At 40.6% G+C, this 20,112-nt stretch overlaps 1 pseudogene; it reads left to right on the top strand.

Moving 5' to 3' along the window:
* The first annotated feature begins 789 nt into the window (after positions 1-789).
* Positions 790-19,224, top strand: LOC123841893 (annexin A2-like; annotated as a pseudogene).
* The last annotated feature ends 888 nt before the right edge of the window (positions 19,225-20,112 follow it).

Below are 20,112 nucleotides of genomic sequence, written 5' to 3'. Positions count from 1 at the left end.
CCAAAAGACTCCACCCCCAAAACTGCCAGAACTCATACAGGAATTCAGTAAAGTGGCAGGATATAAAATCAATGTACAGAAATCAGTGGCATTCCTATACACCAACCACAAGACAGAAGAAAGAGAAATTAAGGAGTAGATCCCATTTACAACTGCACCCAAAACCATAAGATACCTAGGAATAAATCTAACCAAAGAGGCAAAGAATCTGTACTCAGAAAACTATAAAATACTCATAAAAGAAATTGAGAAAGACACAAAGAAATGGAAAATGTTCCATGCTCATGGATTGGAAGAAGAAATATTGTGAAGATGTCAATGCTACCTAGAGCAATCTACACATTCAATGCAACCCCTATCAAAATACCATCCACTTTTTTCAAGGAAATGGGACAAATAATCCTAAAATTTGTATGGAACCAGAAAAGACCCCACATAGCCAGAGGAATGTTGAAAAAGAAAAGCAAAGCTGGCGGCATCACAATTCCGGACTTCAAGCTGTATTACAAAGTTGTCATCATCAAGACAGTATGGTACTGGCACAAAAACAGACATATAGATCAGTGGAACAGAATAGAGAGCCCAGAAATGGACCCTCAACTCTATGGTCAACTAATATTTGACAAAGGAGGAATGAATGTCCAATGGAAAAAAGACAGTCTCTTCAACAAATGGTGTTGGGAAAATTGGATAGCCATATGCAGAAGAATGAAACTGGACCATTTCCTTACACCACACACAATAATATACTCAAAATGGTTGAAAGACCTCAATATGAGACAGGAGTCCATGAAAATCCTAAAGGAGAACGCAGGCAACAACCTCTTCAACCTCAGCCGCAGCAACTTCTTCCTAGAAACGTCACCAAAGGTGAGGGAAGCAAGGGCAAAAATGAACTATTGGGACTTCATCAAGATAAGAAGCTTTTGCACAGCAAAAGAAACAGTCAACAAAACCAAAAGACAACCGACAGAATGGGAGAAGATATTTGCAAATGACATATCAGATAAAGGGCTAGTATCCAAGATCTATAAAGAACTTATGAAACCCAACACCCAAAGAACAAATGATCCAACCAAGAAATGGGCAGAAGGCATGAACAGACATTTTTCCAAAGAAGACATCCAAATGGCCAACAGACACATGAAAAAGTGTTCAGTATCGCTTGGCATCAGGGAAATCCAAATCAAAACCTCAATGAGATACCACCTCACACCAGTCAGAATGGCTAAAATTAACAAGTCAGGAAACAACAGATGTTGGCAGGGATGTGGAGAAAGGGGAACCCTCCTACACTGTTGGTGCAAATGCAAGCTGGTGCAGCCACTCTGGAAAACAGTATGGAGGTTCCTCAAAAAGTTGAAAATAGAGCTACCATATGATCCAGCAATTGCACTACTGGATATTTACCCCAAAGATACATATGTAGTGATCTGAAGGGGTACGTGTACCCCAATGTTTATAGCAGCAATGTCCACAATAGCCAATCTGTGGAAATAGCCAAGATGTCCATTTACAGATGAATAAATAAAGATGATGTGGTATATATATACAATGGAATATTATGCAGCCATCAAAAGGAATGAAATCTTGCAATTTGCAACGACGTGGATGGAACTGGAGGGTATTATGCTGAGCAAAATAAGTCAATCAGAGAAAGACATGTATCATATGACCTCACTGATAGGAGGAATTCTTAATCTCAGGAAACAAACTGAGGGTTGCTGGAGTGGTGGGGGTTAGAAGGGATGGGGTGGCTGGGTGATAGACATTGGGGAGGGTATGTGCTATGGTAGGCTTTGTGAATTGTGTAAGACTGTTGAATCACAGACCTGTACCTCTGAAACAAATAATACATTATATGTTAAAAAAAAAAAAGAAGAAGAAAAGGAAGATAGCAGGAAGTGGAAAATGAAGGGGGGGAAATTGGAGGGGGAGATGAACCATGAGAGACTATGGATTCTGAGAAACAAACTGAGGGTTCTAGAGGGGAGGGGGTGGGGGGATGGGTTAACCTGGTGATGGGTATTAAAGAGGACACGTATTGAATGGAGCACTGGGTGGTATATGCAAATAATGAATTGGAACACTACATCAAAAACTAATGATGGTTATAACATATAAAAAATATATATATACGGTAAAGAAAATAATAAATAAATAAATAAAAATTAAATCTGAAAAAAAAAAAAAAAAAGAGAGTACCCAGCTAAGATTTAATGTCACCTGGTTGGTTACTGTGAATTCCATCTCTGAGTATTGAAGAAACCTACCTATGAGATAATTGAATGTTGGTAGGCTTTGAGACACTGTGGTGAATGTGAAAGGAGAGGATTTTGGAGGTGAAAAAATTTATTTATATCATCCCAAATTGGGGAGGGGTCTACCTTCTTTTTTTAAAAAAATCATGGTTATTACCCTGGAATATCACACATATGCCATATACAGTGTGTTCACTCCTATAAAAGGATATTATCTCTTTGCAGGATACTCTCAACCTTGGACTTTGTACTTCTAGATCTTTATATGTCACTGCCTATATCATCTCTCTACTTGGATACTTAAATGTCCCTGTCATCTTAAACCTAAAACTTCAAACTGAATGCATTGTAATGTGTCCCCAGCAGTATTTTTTCTTCTGTCACATACCAGTGACATCACCCTTCTTGAGTGTCTTGGGCTAGGAACTCTGTAGTCATTCTGTATTTCTCCCCATTTTTCGCCCTCACACTCAGTTGACCACTACCTTCTATTCTGTCAGTCCTACCCAGACTTGTCTCCTAGTTCTAAGCGCCCCTGTCCTCAGCTGGATTTATTCTGGTCCTGGACGCCTTGCATCTTGACTGCTTCCAGCCACTTTCTAATTAGTCTTTCTTTACCATCTGTCCTTCTACATTGCTGCTGGCTTCAGTATCTTCCTATCAACAAACCTGTCATGTCATTTCCCTGTCTTACAGCTCCTGGTGTCTTTCCTTTGCTTATAGAATGAATTTAAATTTATTTGAAATTTAGGTCTACAAGACTCCTTGAAATCAGGCACCAATCTTCACTTTTTGCTGTCTTCACTACTACTTGTCTCTTATGGGATTTCATCCCTTGAATGTTATCAGCTACCCTTTATCATCCCACCCTCACTCCTGATCTTGCATATGCTATTCCTGTTGCCATTTTTCTTCTCCACTAGACACACTCTCCTATACATACTATAAGATCTGGTTGAAGTGTCATTTCCTTTTATAACTTTCTCTGACTTCTACTGGGGTTTAAGTCATTCCTTCTAGTTCAATCACTTGCATCTACACAGGGCTCTCCTATCTCTCTTGTATTATAATTCTTTGTTCATGGACCTGTTAACCCATCACCCCATTGCTCCACCCCAGCTGCATGCTGATGTCTCCTTTTTGCTCATGTTTGTATCATTAGAGCTATTGTATGCTTATAGGTATTCTAGGATAAATAAATTATAGTGGTTCGGGACCTTTAGGGAAGGCACAGACTGTCCCCCTCTTGGGGCCATAGTGTGCATTAGACTATTTAAAAATTTTTTTATTTAAATTCAATTTGGTTAACATATGGTGTATTATTAGTTTCAGGGATAGAATTTTGTGATTAATCAGTTGCCTATAACACCCAGTGCTCATTACATCAAGTGCCCTCCTTAATGTCCATCACCCAAATACCCAATCCCCCCTCCAGTAACCCTCAGTTTGTTTCCTATAGTTAAGAGTCTCTTATAATTTGCCCCCTCTCTGTTTTTATCTTATTTTTCCTTCCCTTCCCCTATGTTCATCTGTTTTATTTCTTCAATTCCACATATGAGTGAAATCGTATGGTATTTGTCTTTCTCTGACTTATTTCACTTAGCACAATACCCTCTAGTTCCATCCATGTCATTGCAAATGACAAGATTTCATTCTTTTTGATGGCTGAGTAATATTTGATGGCTGAGTAAGTAACATCTGCTTTATTCATTAATCTGTCAGTGGACATCTGGGCTCTTTCCATAGTTTGGCTATTGTGGACATCGCTGCTATAAACATTGGGGTGCATGTGCCCCTTTGAATCACTATGTTTGTATCCTTTGGATAAATGCCTAGTAGTGCAATTGCTGGGTCATAGGGTAGTTCTATTTTTAACTTTTTGAGGAACCTCCATACTGCTTTCCAGAGTGACTGATTATTAAGTGCTCTGACTCTGAGAAGCTCTGTGGTACCTGAGACCCTGTGTCTGACTAGAGTTTCCCAAATGTTTTTTCTGCATGGAACTCTTCTTTTGAAGGACATCTACTACTAGTCAATGAACACACAAACGGAAATGGTGTTCAGTACAAATTCTCTCTGAAGCATAAAAAAAGGACAAAATCCATCTTTTTGCTTCCTTATCAGCATTAGCTTCTCTTACATTTGTCCTCTTGTTTTTCTCTTCTCTTCTTCAGAAGTTTTTACCACTGAAGGTAGAAAGTGACTCTAGCCACTTTGCTAGAAGTTTATGATGTGGGTGATGGCCCTCAGGGGACTGGTGGCCAGGGTCTATGCTTAAAATGGACTGCTTTTGAATCCAGCTGATTCATGGCTTGCTAACAGTTTGCAGTGTGGTTAGCTAATATGCTATGGTGCTATTTTCTTGATTGTGTGTGGGTCACCTTTTTAATCCATTAGTGACTTGAAAAACACTGTGAATAGATGGCAAACATGTATGTAAGATTCAAGATGCATGAAGATTTTATAGGCTGGAATGAAATTATGTGAGAATTTAATAGCCATTTAAATAATGATAAATGTTAAAACCTGAACTTGGGACTAAAATAGCAATATAAACACAAGATAGAAAACATGTATTTTGGCAGCAACATGTGTAAGAGACTGTGTGTGTATGTGTGTGTGTGTGTGTGTGTGTGTGTGTGTGTGTGTGTGTGTATGAGAGAGAGAGAGAACGAGATAGAGATAATAGCTTAAAATGAGCTGGTCATGTTATATGGTGTCCAAAAAAGTCCATGTAATTTTTTAAAAAAGATTTTATTACTTATTTGAGAGAGAGGAGAGAGGGAGAGAGGGAGCATGACCGGGGGGAGGGGCAGAGGGAGAGGGAGAAGCAGACTCTCCGCAGAACAGGGAGCCTGTTGTGGGGCTTGATCCTAGGACTCTGGGATCATGATCTGAGCCAAAGGCAGATGCTTAACTTACTGAGCCACCCAGGTGCTCCAAGCAGATGCCTGAACAGGGACATGAACCCTGGGCCCTCAGATTCAATTTTTGAGCACATTTATAAAAGTATAGTATCTAGACAAAGGAGGTAGTATTCTTTTTCCATTCCACACTAGTAAAATCTTACCTGCAGTTGTGTGTTTAATGGTAGTTGCTGCTTTAAAAAAAATTATTTAAATTCAATTAATTAACATATAGTGTATCATTAATTTCAGAGGTAGAGTTCAGTTATTCATCGGTTGTGTATAACACCCAGTTCTCATTACATCACATGCCCTCCTTAATGCCCATCACCCAGTTACCCATCCCCTCACCCACCTCCCCTTCAGCAAACCCTGTTTGTTTCCTATAGTTAAGAGTCTCTCATGGGTAGTTGCTGCTTTTAAAGAGGGCTGTAGACACTGGAGCATGCTCAATCTGGATGTCAAACAAAGGTGAGAACAAACACCACAGATGGCAGATAGAGAGCAGGTACAGAGAAGGAACTTACAGAGGTAGGGGTGCAAGATACATGTGACCCTGCAGACATCTGTCACTTGTGAAGAGGCATGCTTGAGCCAGGTGCAGCTGGAGGCACCATGTGTTTTACTTCAGGAGGAGAGCTCAATTGCCAGCTGCCTTGCATATTTGTGGAGGGGATGGGGGTAGAAAAGGAACAAGGAACTTGGATTTAGAGTTACAGCTCTAATATCAGTCTTCAAATGTTTGAAACACTGTTGTGCAGAAGAGGGATTGAGCTCATGTAGTATCATCTCAAAAGGAGATACCACCTTACACCAGTTAGAATGGCAAAAATGGACAGGGAAAGAAACAACAAATGTTGGAGAGGTTGTGGAGAAAGGGGAACCCTCTTACACTGTTGGTGGGAATGCAAGTTGGTACAGCCACTTTGGAAAACGGTGTGGAGGTTCCTCAAAAATTTAAAAATAGAGCTACCCTATGACCCAGCAATTGCACTACTGGGTATTTACCCCAAAGACACAGATGTAGTGAAAAGAAGGGCCATATGTACCCCAATGTTCATAGCAGCAATGTCTGCAATAACCAAACTGTGGAAAGAGCTGAGATGCCCTTCAACAGATGAATGGATAAAGAAGATGTAGTCCATATATACAATGGAATATTACTCAGCCATCAGAAAGGATGAATACCCAACTTTTACATCAACATGGATGGGACTGGAGGAGATTATGCTAAGTGAAATAAGTCAAGCAGAGAAAGCCAATTATCATGTGGTTTCACTTATTTGTGGAACATAAGGAATAGCATGGAGGACATTAGGAGAAGGAAGGGAAAAATGGGGGGGGGGGAGGAATTGGAGGGAGAGATGAACCACGAGAGACTATGGACCTGAGAAACAAACAGGGTTTTAGAGGGGAGGGGGGAGGGGGGATTGGTTAGCCCAGTGATGGGTATTAAGGAGGGCACGTATTGCATGGAGAACTGGGTGTTACACGAAAACAATGGATCGTGGATCACCACATCAAAAACTAATGATGTATTGTATGGTGACTAACATAACATAATAAAATTAAAAAAAAAAAAGATCAAGGGGAACTTGTTTCAGATTTGCAAACTAAAATATATCCTGGTGAATTATAAAGAAATCTTTTTTCCTGACTTCACTCAACTCAGCTTAGATAGCATTTTTATCTGTTCAGTTCAAGAACTATGGTGTAAATATGTAATGTAAATATTTTACCATTTCCCCCTACAAATTATGGCATATATAATTTTCTGGAACTTACTTTTCTCACTTGATAATACCTTTTGGAGATTGTACTAGCATGTAAAGAATGTCTTCATTCCTTTTTATCCTGGTTAGTATTCCATCATGTGTGTGTACCATAATTTATTTAACCAGTCCTCTATTAATGGACTCAAAGTTTTTTAAAGCAGGTAGGGCAGGATCATATTCTGTTCAGGAAAACTAACTCTAAAAGCAATATGAATATTGGGCTGAAATGGGAGAGCCTATAGATGAGGCCCTGGTGGTCAGTGTGGAGGGCATGGAAGATATAAGAGAGATTTTGGAGGAACGTCCTATTGATGCATCAGGGTGGGGGTTGGGGGCACAGCAGATGTGAGTCTAGCTGGGGTTGAGGGGCAGGGGCACCCAGAGAAAGCAGACATTGGGCATGTGGGAGTCTGAGGTAAGATGGCTGGCAGCAGCTAGCAGCCCTGTAGGCACTGGATTGGGGAGACTGGCAAGAACAACAGCAAGGCCTAATTCATGAGGGCCTAAAGCACATGAAATTAGACAGAACCCCAATTACTATAGCCAGGGTACAAGGATCAGAGCATGATTAGTGGCAGTGGAAATGTGATGTTGTGGGTGTAGAGACACTTATCCCTAAATAATTTCTGCCTAAGGTCAGAACCTGTCCCAGTTGACTGGGGGCAGGGAGTGGAGTGTCCTTTCATTTTGTTCTGATTTCATTGACAGAGCACCCCCCCACACACACACACTGCCCCATCACTCCTTGTAGGAATCCTCACACTGGATTGTGGTTTTCTGGTCCCCTCTTGCTTGCCTTTTGGCAGTTTACCATTTTCTCATCCATCATCTTCTACTATCTTTCACTCAGGCCATTCCCAGGACTGTGCCACACATTTTATCCCTAATCTTCAAAATTATTGATCCAGCTTTGCCAGGACTCTTGTTTATGCCACGCCGCTCTCACCCAGCTTTGATAGGATTAGTCTGGAAGCCTTAGATAAGTGGAGAGAGGAGGATTATAGAGTTTAGTTGCTAACCTAATGTTGACTGTTTTAATTGTGTGAACTTATGTACTTGTATGTGTTTCCAGTAAGAGGGGATCTAAGAATGTGAATGTCTTTTTCAAGGGCTTTTCCTTTAAAGGTTATTTTTCTGGAGACTCAGGAAGAATGTTGCAGTGGGCACAGTGTGATCTGGGTCCTGCCCCTTCCTTCCTTCCTTCCTTCCTTCCTTCCTTCCTTCCTTCCTTCCTTCCTTCCTTCCTTCCTTCCTTCCTTCCTTCCTTCTTCCCTTCCCTTCCTCTTTCTTCTTTCCTTCCTCCCTCCCTCCCTTCCTTCCTTCCAAAATTTTATTTATTTATTTTAGAGAGAGAGCCTGAGAGAGAGAGAGAGAGCATGAGCAGGGGGAGGGGCAGGGGCAGAAGGAGAAGCAAGCTCCCCACTGAGCAGGGAGCCCGATGTGGGGCTCAATTCCAGGACCCTGGGATCATGACCTGAGCTGAAGGCAGATGCTTAACTGATTGAGCCATCCAGGCACTTATCCCCATCCCCTTTCTAAACTTCAGAAAATCACCATAGATTTCCATGTCTCTTAGAGCATAGCTTCAGGGAAATTGTGACTTCTGAGTTGAGTTCCTCCAAGTAGTGTGTTGCTTTTAATCTGATTTTCTCTATTTCCAGATGCTGTGAATGAAGACCTTACTGGAAAAGCATAGCAAAAGAGCCAAGAACATGGTAAGGAGAAAATAGTAGAGAAATGGGATGAGGGTGGGGGATGACTATGCTACTAAATGGTTAAAAACCCCCAAATTGCATTTGTTCCTTCTTTTTGTCCCTGACTTCAGGTGTCCTATGTAATGTGTTCTCTCTCCTCCAAATGAAAGGTGATCTGCTATCGCAAGTCACATTGTAAATATTTAGCGAGACTTCATTTTGGGGGCACAGTTGGGTACCTGGCTGGGGTTTTGCGGGCCTATGTATAGGAACTTTTTAGCAGGAGAATGTGTGTCTGTAGGCCCTGGCCCCTGTGAGTCCAGCTCTAGCCAGCACCTGCAGCCTGCTCTGCTCCATGAGTGCTAATCTTCCTTTCTTTCTGCTTTTGGTCTCCAGTTATTCTCTCATTCTTTTCTATCAAGACCCTCAGAGGTCAGGGTCCCCAAACCTAATTCCCAAGTGCTTTTTGTCTTTCTTAGCTATCCTACCATCCTGGAGTGTTCCCTCTCATTCCTAAGATTATTTCATGATCTTGCTGGGTTAACTTTATTTTGTGCCTCAAACCTGTTGGCATCTTGAAGTCCTCAGCATTCAGGGCAATGCCGTTTAATCTTGCCATGTGGGATTGAAGGCAGAATTAGAAAGTAATTATCAAGGAATTCTCAAATGGCTAAAGGATGTCTAGGAGAGGGTAGCATGGGGAAGAATACAAGTTAGCCTCTCGTAGGGATGGCCAGTTGGATAGGGAGAGCAGGGAAGAGGAGCAGGGCATTCTACTTTTTGACGTGCTGTCTGTATCCTAATCTGTTTTTTTCTGTGAGCATTTTATTCTGTATATATATATTCAAACATACATATGCATATATACAGAAAGGTACACAAATCATTAAGTGTACAAATTGATGAATTTTCTCAAAGTGAACTATCCATGCAACTGACACTCTAGAAATGTACATTAACCCCCCAAAAGCCCCCAGGTATATCTCCTTCCAGGCACTCCTGACTCCCCAAAAGAGTAACCATGATGCTAACTCCTAACACCATGGATTAATTTGACCTATTTTTTTACATAGCCATGGTTGTTCATTTTCACTGTTCTTATTGCATCGTATGAATGTATTACAAATTACATATTCTCTTTATTGTTGGGTATTTGGGTAGCTTCCAGTTTTGTTTTGTTTTTTTCTTCTCATTCCCCCTCCCTGGAAGTTTATTTTTATTTATTTACTTATTTTATTTTATTATGTAGTGCTATCACCATACATTACATCATTAGTTTTTCTTTTCTTTTTTTTTTTATTATTATGTTATGTTAATCACCATACATCATTAGTTTTTGATGTAGTGTTCCATGATTCATTGTTTGCGTATAACACCCAGTGCTCCATGCAATATGTGCCCTCTTTAATACCCATCACCAGGCTAACCCATCCTCCCACGCCCCTCCCCTCTAGAATCCTCAGTTTGTTTTTCAGAGTCCATCGTCTCTCATGGTTCGTCTCCCCCTCCAATTTCCCCCCCTTCATTCTTCCCCTCCTGCTATCTTCTTCTTCTTCATCTTTTTTTTTTTAACATATAATGTATTATTTGTTTCAGAGGTACAGATCTGTGATTCAACAGTCTTACACAATTCACAGCACTCACCATAGCACATACCCTCCCCAATCTCTATCACCCAGCGACCCCACCCTCCCACCCCCCACCACTCCAGCAACCCTCAGTTTGTTTCCTGAGATTAAGAATTATTCATATCAGTGAGGTCATACGATACATGTCTTTCTCTGATTGACTTATTTTGCTCAGCATAATACCCTCCAGTTCCATCCACGTTGTTGCAAATGGCAAGATTTCATTCCTTTTGATGGCTGCATAATATTCCATTGTATATATATACCACATCATCTTTATTCATTCATCTGTTGATGGACATCTTGGCTCTTTCCACAGTTTGGCTATTGTGGACAATGCTGCTATAAACACTGGGGTGCACGTACCCCTTCAGATCCCTACATTTGTATCTTTGGAGTAAATATCCAGTAGTGCAATTGTTGGATCATATGGTAGCTCTATTTTCAACTTTTTGAGGAACCTCCATACTGTTTTCCAGAGTGGTTGCACCAGCTTGCATTTGCACCAACAGTGTAGGAAGGTTCCCCTTTCTCCCCATCCCCGCCAACATCTGTCATTTCCTGACTTGTTAATTTTAGCCATTCTGACTGGTGTGAGGTGGTATCTCATTGAGGTTTTGATTTGGATTTCCCTGATGCCGAGCGATGTTGAGCACTTTTTCATGTGTCTGTTGGCCATTTGGATGTCTTCTTTGGAAAATGTCTGTTCATGTCTTCTGCCCATTTCTTGATTGGATCATTTGTTCCTTGGGTGTTGAGTTAATAAGTTCTTTATAGATTTTGGATACTAGCCCTTTATCTGATATGTCATTTGCAAATATCTTCTCCCATTCTGTCGGTTGTCTTTTGGTTTTGTTGACTTTCTTTCGCTGGGCAAAAGCTTTTTATCTTGATGAATTCCCAATAGTTCATTTTTGCCCTTGCTTCCCTTGCCTTTGGCAATGTTTCTAGGAAGAAGTTGCTGCAGCTGAGATCGAAGAGATTGCTGCCTGTGTTCTGCTTTAGGATTTTGATGGACTCCTGTCTCACATTGAGGTCTTTCAACCATTTTGAGTCTATTTTTGTGTGAGTTGTAAGGAAATGGTCCAGTTTCAATTCTGCATGTGGCTGTCCAATTTTCCCAAAACCATTTGTTGAAGAGACTGTCTTTTTTCCAGTGGATATTCTTTCCTGCTTTGTCGAACATTAGTTGGCCATAGAGTTGAGGGTCCATTTCTGGGCTCTCTATTGTGTTCAACTGATCTATGTGTCTGTTTTTGTGCCAGTACCATACTGTCTTGATGATGACAGCTTTGTAATAGAGCTGGAAGTCCGGAATTGTGATGCTGCCAGCTTTGCTTTTCTTTTTCAACATTCCTCTGGGTAATCGGGGTCTTTTCTGGTTCCATACAAATTTTAGGATTATTTGTTCCATTTCCTGGAAAAAAGTGGATGGTCTTTTGATAGGGATTGCATTGAATGTGTGGATTGCTCTAGGTAGCATTGACATCTTCACAATATTTCTTCTTCCAATCCATGAGCATGGAACATTTTTCCATTTCTTTGTGTCTTTCTCAATTTCTTTTATGAGTATTTTATAGTTTTCTGAGTACAGATTCTTTGCCTCTTTGGTTAGATTTATTCCTAGGTATCTTATGGTTTTGGGTGCAGTTGTAAATGGGATCTACTCCTTAATTTCTCTTTCTTCTGTCTTGTGGTTGGTGTATAGGAATGCCACTGATTTCTGTGCATTGATTTTATATCCTGCCACTTTACTGAATTCCTGTATGAGTTCTGGCAGTTTTGGGGGTGGAGTCTTTTGGGTTTTCCACATAAAGTATCATATCATCTGCAAAGACTGAGAGTTTGACTTCTTCTTTGCTGAATGGATGCCTTTTCTTTCTTTTTGTTGTCTGATTGCTGTGGCTAGAACTTCTAATACTATGTTGAATAGCAGTGGTGATAGTGGACATCCCTGCCGTGTTCCTGACCTTAGGGGGAAAGCTCTCAGTTTTTCCCCATTGAGAATGATATTGGCTGTGGGTTTTTCAAAGATGGCTTTTATGATATTGAGGTATGTACCCTCTCTCCCTATACTCTGAAGAGTTTTGATCAAGAAAGGATGCTGTACTTTGTCAAATGCTTTTTCTGCATCTACTGAGAGGATTGTATGGGTCTTTTTTTGTGTGTGTGCAAAATCATGGTTTTATTAAAGCATGGGGACAGAACCCTTAGGCAGAAAGAGTGGCTGCACGAGGGTTGTGTGGGGTGACTGATTATATACTTGGGAGCTGGGGGAGGTAAGGAAAAGGAAGGTTTCAAAAGGATTTTCGTATGTTTTTTTCTTGTTCTTTCTTTTATTAATGTATTGTATCACATTGATTGTTTTGCAGATGTTGAACCAACCTTGCAGCCCAGGAATAAATCCCACTTGGTCTTGGTGAATAATCCTTTTAATGTACTGTTGGATCCTATTGGCTAGTATTGTGGTGAGAATTTTTGCATCCATTCATCAAGGATATTGGTCTGTAATTCTCCTTTTTGATGGGGTCTTTGTCTGTTTTGGGGATCAAGGTAATGGTGGCCTCATAAAACGAGTTTGGAAGTTTTCCTTCCATTTCTATTTTTTGGAACAGTTTCGGAAGAATAGGTATTAATTCTTCTTTAAATGTTTGGTAGAATTCCCCTGGGAAGCCATCTGGCCCTGGGCTCTTGTTTATTGGGAGATTTTTGATGACTGCTTCAATTTCCTTAGTGGTTATAGGTCTGTTCAGGTTTTCTATTTCTTCCTGGTTCAGTTTTGGTAGTTGATACATCTCTAGGAATGCATCCATTTCTTCTAGGAATGCATCCATTTCTTCCAGATTCTTCTTCTAATTTGTTGCCATATAGTTGCTCATAATATGTTCTTATAATTGTTTGTATTTCTTTGATGTTGGTTGTGATCTCACCTCTTTCCTTCATGATTTTATTTATTTGGTTCTTTCTCTTTTCTTTTTGATAAATCTGGCCAGGGGTTTATCAATCTTATTAATTCTTTCAAAGAACCAGCTCCTAGTTTCGTCGATGTATTCTACTGTTCTTTTGGTTTCTATTTCATTGATTTCTGCTCTGATCTTTATTATTTCTCTTCTCTTGCTGGGTTTAGGCTTTATTTGCTGTTCTTTCTCCAGCTCCTTTAGGTGTAGGGTTAGGTTGTGTATTTGAGATCTTTCTTGTTTTTTGAGAAAGGCTTGTATTGCTATATACTTTCCTCTGAGGACAGCCTTTGTTGCATCCCCAAGATTTTGAACAGTTGTGTTTTCGTTTTCATTTGTTTCCGTGAATTTTTTAAATTCTTCTTTAATTTCCTGGTTGACCCATTCATTCTTTAGTAGGATGCTCTTTAGCCTCCATGTATTTGAGTTCTTTCCAACTTTCCTCTTGTGATTGAGTTCTAGTTTCAAAGCACTGTGGTCTGAAAATAGGCAGGGAATGATCCCAATCTTTTGGTACTGGTTGAGACCTGATTTGTGACCCAGGAAGTGATCTATTCTGGAGAATGTTCCATGGGCACTAGAGAAGAATGTGTATTCTTTTGCTTTGGGATGGAATGTTCTGAATATATCTGTGAAGTCCGTTTGGTCCAGTGTGTCTTTTAAAGTTTTATTTCCTTGTTGATCTTTTGCTTAGATGATCTGTCCATTTCAGTGAGGGGGGTGTTAACGTCCCTCACTATTATTGTATTTTTGTCGATGTGTTTCTTTGCTTTTGTTATTAATTGGCTTATATAATTGGCTGCTCCCCATGTTAGGGGCATAGATATTTACAATTTTTAGATCTTCTTGTTAGGTAGACCCTTTAAGTAGGATATAGTGTCCTTCCTCATCTCTTATTACAGTCTTTGTTTTAAAATCTCATTTGTCTTATATAAGGATTGCCACCCCAGCTTTCTTTTGGTGTCCATTAGCATGGTAAATGGTTTTCCACCCCCTCATTTTCAATCTGGGGGTGTCTTTGGGTCTAAAATGAGTCTCTTGCAGCCAGCATAATGATGGGTCTTGTTTTTCAATCCAATCTGATAGCCTGTGTCTTTTGATTGGGGCATTTAGCCCATTTACATTCAGGGTAACTATTGAAAGATAGGAATTTAGTGCCATTGTATTGCCTGTAAGGTGACTGTTACTGTATATTGTCTGTGTTCCTTTGTGGTCTGTATTACTTTTAGGCTCTCTCTTTGCTTCGAGGACCCCCTTCAATATTTCTTGTAGGGCTGGTTTTGTGTTTGCAAATTCCTTTAGTTTTTGTTTGTCCTGGAAGCTTTTTATCTCTCCTTCTATTTTCAATGACAGCCTAGCTGGATATAGTATTCTTGGCTGCATATTTTTCTCGTTTAGTGCTCTGAATATATCATGCCAGTCCTTTCTGGCCTGCCAGGTCTCTGTGGATAGGTCTGTTGCCAATCTAATGTTTCTACCATTGTAGGTTACAGATCTCTTCTCCCAAGCTGCTTTCAGGATTTTCTTTTTGTCTCTGGGACTCGTAAGTTTTACTATTCGATGTCAGGGTGTTGACCTATTTTTATTGATTTTGAGAGGGGTTCTCTGTGCCTCCTGGATTTTGATGCCTGTTTCCTTCCCCAAATTAGGGAAGTTCTCTGCTATAATCTGCTCCAATATACCTTCCGCCCCCCTCTCTCTTTCTTCTTCTTCTGGGATCCCAATTATTCTAATGTTGTTTCATCTTATGGTATCACTTATCTCTTGAATTCTGCCCTCATGATCCAGTAGTTTTTTATCTCTCTTTTTCTCAGCTTCTTTATTTTCCATCATTTGGTCCTCTGTATCACTAATTCTCCCTTCAGCCTCATTTATCCTAGCAGTTAGAGCCTCCATTTTTGATTGCACCTCCTTAATAGCCTTTTTGATTTCGACTTGGTTAGATTTTAGTTCTTTTATTTCTCCAGAAAGGGTTTCTCTAATATCTTCCATGCTTTCTTCAAGCCCAGCTAGTATCTTTAAAATCATCATTCCGAACTCTAGTCCTGACATCTTACTAATGTCCGTATTGATTAGGTCCCTGGCAGTTGGTATTGCCTCTTGTTCTTTTTTTTGAGGTGATTTTTTTCTGTCTTGTCATTTTGTCCAGAGGCGAAAAGATGAATGAGAGAACAAAATGTTAACAGGGTAACAACATCCCCAGAAAATATACTCTAAACATATTAGAAAAGACCTGAAACCTGGGGAAAAGAAAGGGAAAGGAAGAAAAAAGAGGAAGAAAGGAAAAAGATAGAAACAAACAAACAAAAACAAAACAAACTAAAAAAAAACAGAATATGATCAAATATGATCAGGCTGGTGCATAGATTAGTGCCACACTCTAGATTTTGGGTGTATATTGGTCTGTTAGAAGAAAAGTGCCTCCCAAATTTTTAGAGAAAGAAAAACTTATGTATGTACAAAAATAAGGGTTAATGAAATGAAGGGAGGGAATATGACTGTAAAGATGAAAATTATAAAAGATTTTATAAAAGGAATTGGTAAGACAAGAAGTTGTTTGAAAAAAGAAAGAAGAGGATTTAAAAAAAGAAAAAAAAGGTAGAGAATGTGATCAGGCAGGAGACTAGAACAAAGCCATACACTAGAGATTCAGGATATATTTTGGTCTGTTAGAAGAAACCATATCCCAAAATTTTAAAGAGAGAACAACTTATATATATAGACCAAAAATAAGGTTAACTACTATGAAGGGATAGGATATGACTCTAAAAATGAAAAATAAAAAAGATTTTTAAAAAAGGGATTGATGAGACGTTGCTTGAAACAGGGAAAAAGAAAAATTCAAAAAAAAAAAAGAAAGAAAGTTAAAAAAGAATTAACTTTGAAAGACTAAAGAATCATGGGGGGAAAGCCATGAATTCTATGTGCTGTATTCCCCTAGCGCTGGAGTTCTGCCGTTCTCATTGATCGGTAAACTTGGTCTTGGCTGGCTGTTCTCGCTGATCTTCTGGGGGAGGGGCCTGTTGCCGTGGTTCTCAGATGTCTTTGCTGGAGGCAGAATTGCCCCACCCTTGCTGGGTCAGGCTGAGTAGTCTGCTCGGATTTGCTCTTGGGAGTTTTTGTTCCCTGCAAGCTTTCCATTCAGCTTTGGAGGACAACAGTGAAAATGGCAACCTCCCAATCTCCGCCCTGGAGGAGCCGAGAACTCAGGGCCCCACTCCTCACTGAGCCCCCAGAGAAAAGCAGTCAATCACGCCCATCTCCCCAGGCTTCGGCCGCACTCTGTGCTCACCCAGCCTGTGACCGAGTGTTTCTATCTCTGGCACATGACCCATGTGGAGTCTCCAAACCCAGCAGATCCCTGTGGTGCACTCCCGCACCACTCCTCCCACGGGAGGAAGGGGAGTCTCCCAGGATCTGCCACTTGTTGGGCCCCTGCTGGAAGAGCGGTGGCCCGACTGTGCCGTGGATCACAGTTTATGGCAACCATGAGCTGAGAGCCCACTCCTCAGCTCCGTCTCTGCAGCCAGCTTCCCCGCTCCGATACCTGGGAGCTCTGCCACACTCAGGTACCCCCAGTCTTTCTGTGACCCCTAGGGTCCTGAGACCACACTGTCCCAGCAAGGGTTCCAGCCCCCACTTACCCACTAGAGCAACATCCCTCAGCGGAGCGAACTTCTAAAAGTTCTGATTTTGTGCTCCGCTGCTCTATCACTTGCCAGATTCGGCCAACAGGAGGCCCCCTCCCCCACCATCTATCTTCCCAAATATCGCCTCAGATTCATTTGTTCGCACATCCTACCTTCCAGAAAGTGGTCGCTTTTGTGTTCACAGAGTTGCTGCTATTCTTTTCTTCGATCTCCTGTTGAGTTCGTAGGTGTTCATAATGGTTTGAACCCTATCCAGCTGAATTCCCGGGACCAGACGAAATTTAGGTCTCCTACTCCTCTGTCATCTTGCTCCTCTAATCCTATTTATTTATTTTTAATTTTATTATGTTATGTTAATCACCATATATCATTAGTTTTTGACGTAGTGTTCCATGATTCATTGTTTGCGTATAACACCCAGTGCTCCATTCAGTACGTGCCCTCTTTAATACCCATCACTAGGCTAACCCATCCCCCCACCCCCCTCCCCTCTAGAACCCTCAGTTTGTTTCTCAGAGTCCATAGTCTCTCATGGTTCATCTCCCCCTCCGATTTCCCCCCTTTCATTTTCCCCTTCCTGCTATCTTCTTCTTCTTCTTTTTTTTTTTTAAACATATAATATATTATTTGTTTTAGAGGTACTGGGTATTCTCTTTTAAACTCTTCATCTCTTAGCTCCACGACTGGGGACACTCACAGCTTGGCCTAGCTTCTTTCAAAATATCTACTATTCACAAAATTCTCTGCAAGCTCAGCTTAGAGGGTGATCACTCCATGCCCTCAAGTTCATATGGATCAGTCAAAGCATACACCAATTTTGATGCAGAGTGTGATGCTCTGAACATTGAAATGGCCATCAAGACCACAGGTGTGGATGAGGTCACTACTGTCGACATTTTGACCAACCACAGCAATGAATAGAGACAGTATATTGCCTTTACCTATGAGAGAAGGACCAAAAAGGAACTTGCATCAGCACTGAAGCCAGCCTTGTCTGGAAACCTGGGGACCATGATTTGGGGCCTATTGAAAACACCTGGTTAGTATGATGCTTCTGAGCTGAAAGCCTCCATGAAGGGGCTGGAGACTGATGAGGACTCCCTCCCTGAGACCATCTACTCAAGGACCAACCAGGAGCTTCAGGAAATTAACAGAGTCTACAAGAAAATGTACAAGACTGATCTGGAGAAGGACATCTTTTCTGACACAACTGGTGACTTCTGCAAGCTGATGGTTGCCCTCGCAAAGGGTAGAAGAGCAGAGGATGGCTCTGTCACTGATTATAAACTGATCGACCAGGACACCCAGAATCCCTATGATGGAGTGAAGAGGAAAGGAACTGATGTGCCCAAGTGGATTAGCATCATGACCAAGCAAAGTGTGTGTCATCTCCAGAAAGTATTTGAAAGGTACAAGAGCTACAGCCCATATAACATGCTGAAGAGCATCAAGAAGGAGGTCAAAGGAGACCTGGAAAATGCTTTCCTTAACCTGGTCCAGTGCATTCAGAACAAGCCCCTCTATTTTGCTGACCAAATGTATGACTCCATGAAGGGCAAAGGGACTCACAATAAAGTCCTGATTGAATCATGTTCTCTCCCAGGAAGTGGACATGTTGCAAATCAGGTCTGATTTCAACGGAAAGTATGGCAAGTGACTATACTACTGCATCCAGCAAGACACCAAGGGCAACTACCAGAGAGTGCTGATGTACCTGTGTGGTGAGGATGACTGAAGCCCAGAACAGCATGAGCATCCAGGAGTGGTGCTCCTTTGTTTCCAGCTAACAGTTATAGAAAATAGCTTGTGACTATCAGTCCCCTTGTGCCCATCCCTGTGAGGATGACATTAGCACTGCCCCCTCCCCATCCTTATTTCAGTTGCCTAAGCACTCCCTGCCTCTGATGTCTAGTCTCTCCTTTTAGCCAAAGAAATGAACATCCCAAGGAGTTGGAAGTGAAATCTATACGTAAAACACTTTGCCTCTTGTGTACTGTGTCATAAACAAATGAATAAACTGAATTTTTACTCTATAAACAAACAAACCAAAAAACCTCTTCATCTCTCTTGGATTTCAGATCTCTCTTGCATGGACATATTCTATCACTCTCAGTTCAAGGATCACTGTTATTGAGCAAATATACATCAAGGATCTGTTAAGTCAATATGGAAGACACAAGACAGTTTAAGGGATGATAGATGTACACAAGGAACCAGTGATTGCAAAAAGACCCTTCTCTGAGACTTATTTTACACAGGACTAATGTCAATTTAAATGTGTAATTTAGGAAACAAAACAAATGAGCAAAGGGAAAAAAGAGAGAGAGACAAACCAACAGACTCTTAACTATAGAGAACAAACTAATGTTTACCAGGAGGAAGGTGGGTGGGGGGGATGGGTTAAAGAGGTGATGGGGATTAAAGAGTACACTCATCATGATAAAAATAAGATAAAATAAAATAAATAAAATTGGAAGTTGCTAACACAAGCAGAAATAAATGCTTGGAAAGGTTGGGAAATAAACAGTAAAGAAAGGTGGAGATTCGATAGATCAGAATATGATTATAAATAAATCAGACCATTTCATAAAAGGTGGCTCCTCCTGAGCATGTCTCTTCAGCTGATTGCTATAATATAGTTACTCTCTTGACATCCAGTATCCTGCCAGATCCTCTGGTCCATATCCTACTTGTATCTTTGGTAAACTAGGTAAGAAGGAATCCATCCAACTACTCCTATTCAGTGTAAACCAAGTAGAAATCTAGAAATGTGCTCTGAGGCATAACACTACTAGATGCTTAGATAATTTTTCTTTATTTTAGGTCCTCTGTTATCACAAGGTTCTATATAAAGATGAAATTGGGGACAAAGATGTGCCTTCTCTGAGACTGCTCTGTATTCTCTTGCATTGTTGCATTGTACAGCCCTAAGACATGGTAGGCCAAAAGAGGGTCAGCATTACTGATAGTGTCTACTATGTTCAGAGAGCTTTATCTAAATATCATATTGCTCTTACTATGGAACAGATGAGTCATACTGCCTCTTGCACTGTTGAATCTAAAGATGCAGTAAATTCCTGTGTCCTCCTACTCCTTTTGGATATATGTTAATTTAGACAAGTCTTCAGTGAGATAGAAGCTGATCGAAGGAGACCAATTCTATGATTCTCTATTATCTAGATTAGTGATGGCTAAATTCTAATCCAGTGATTCACTGAATTCTAATTTAATGATTCCATTT

This window comes from Mirounga angustirostris, unplaced genomic scaffold (genome assembly GCF_029215605.1).
Source record: "Mirounga angustirostris isolate CCGP_5_RB_7025 unplaced genomic scaffold, mMirAng1.0.hap1 SCAF_4, whole genome shotgun sequence".
In the NCBI taxonomy this organism is placed as follows: Eukaryota; Metazoa; Chordata; class Mammalia; order Carnivora; family Phocidae; genus Mirounga; species Mirounga angustirostris.
This window is presented reverse-complemented; position numbering and strand designations above follow the sequence as displayed.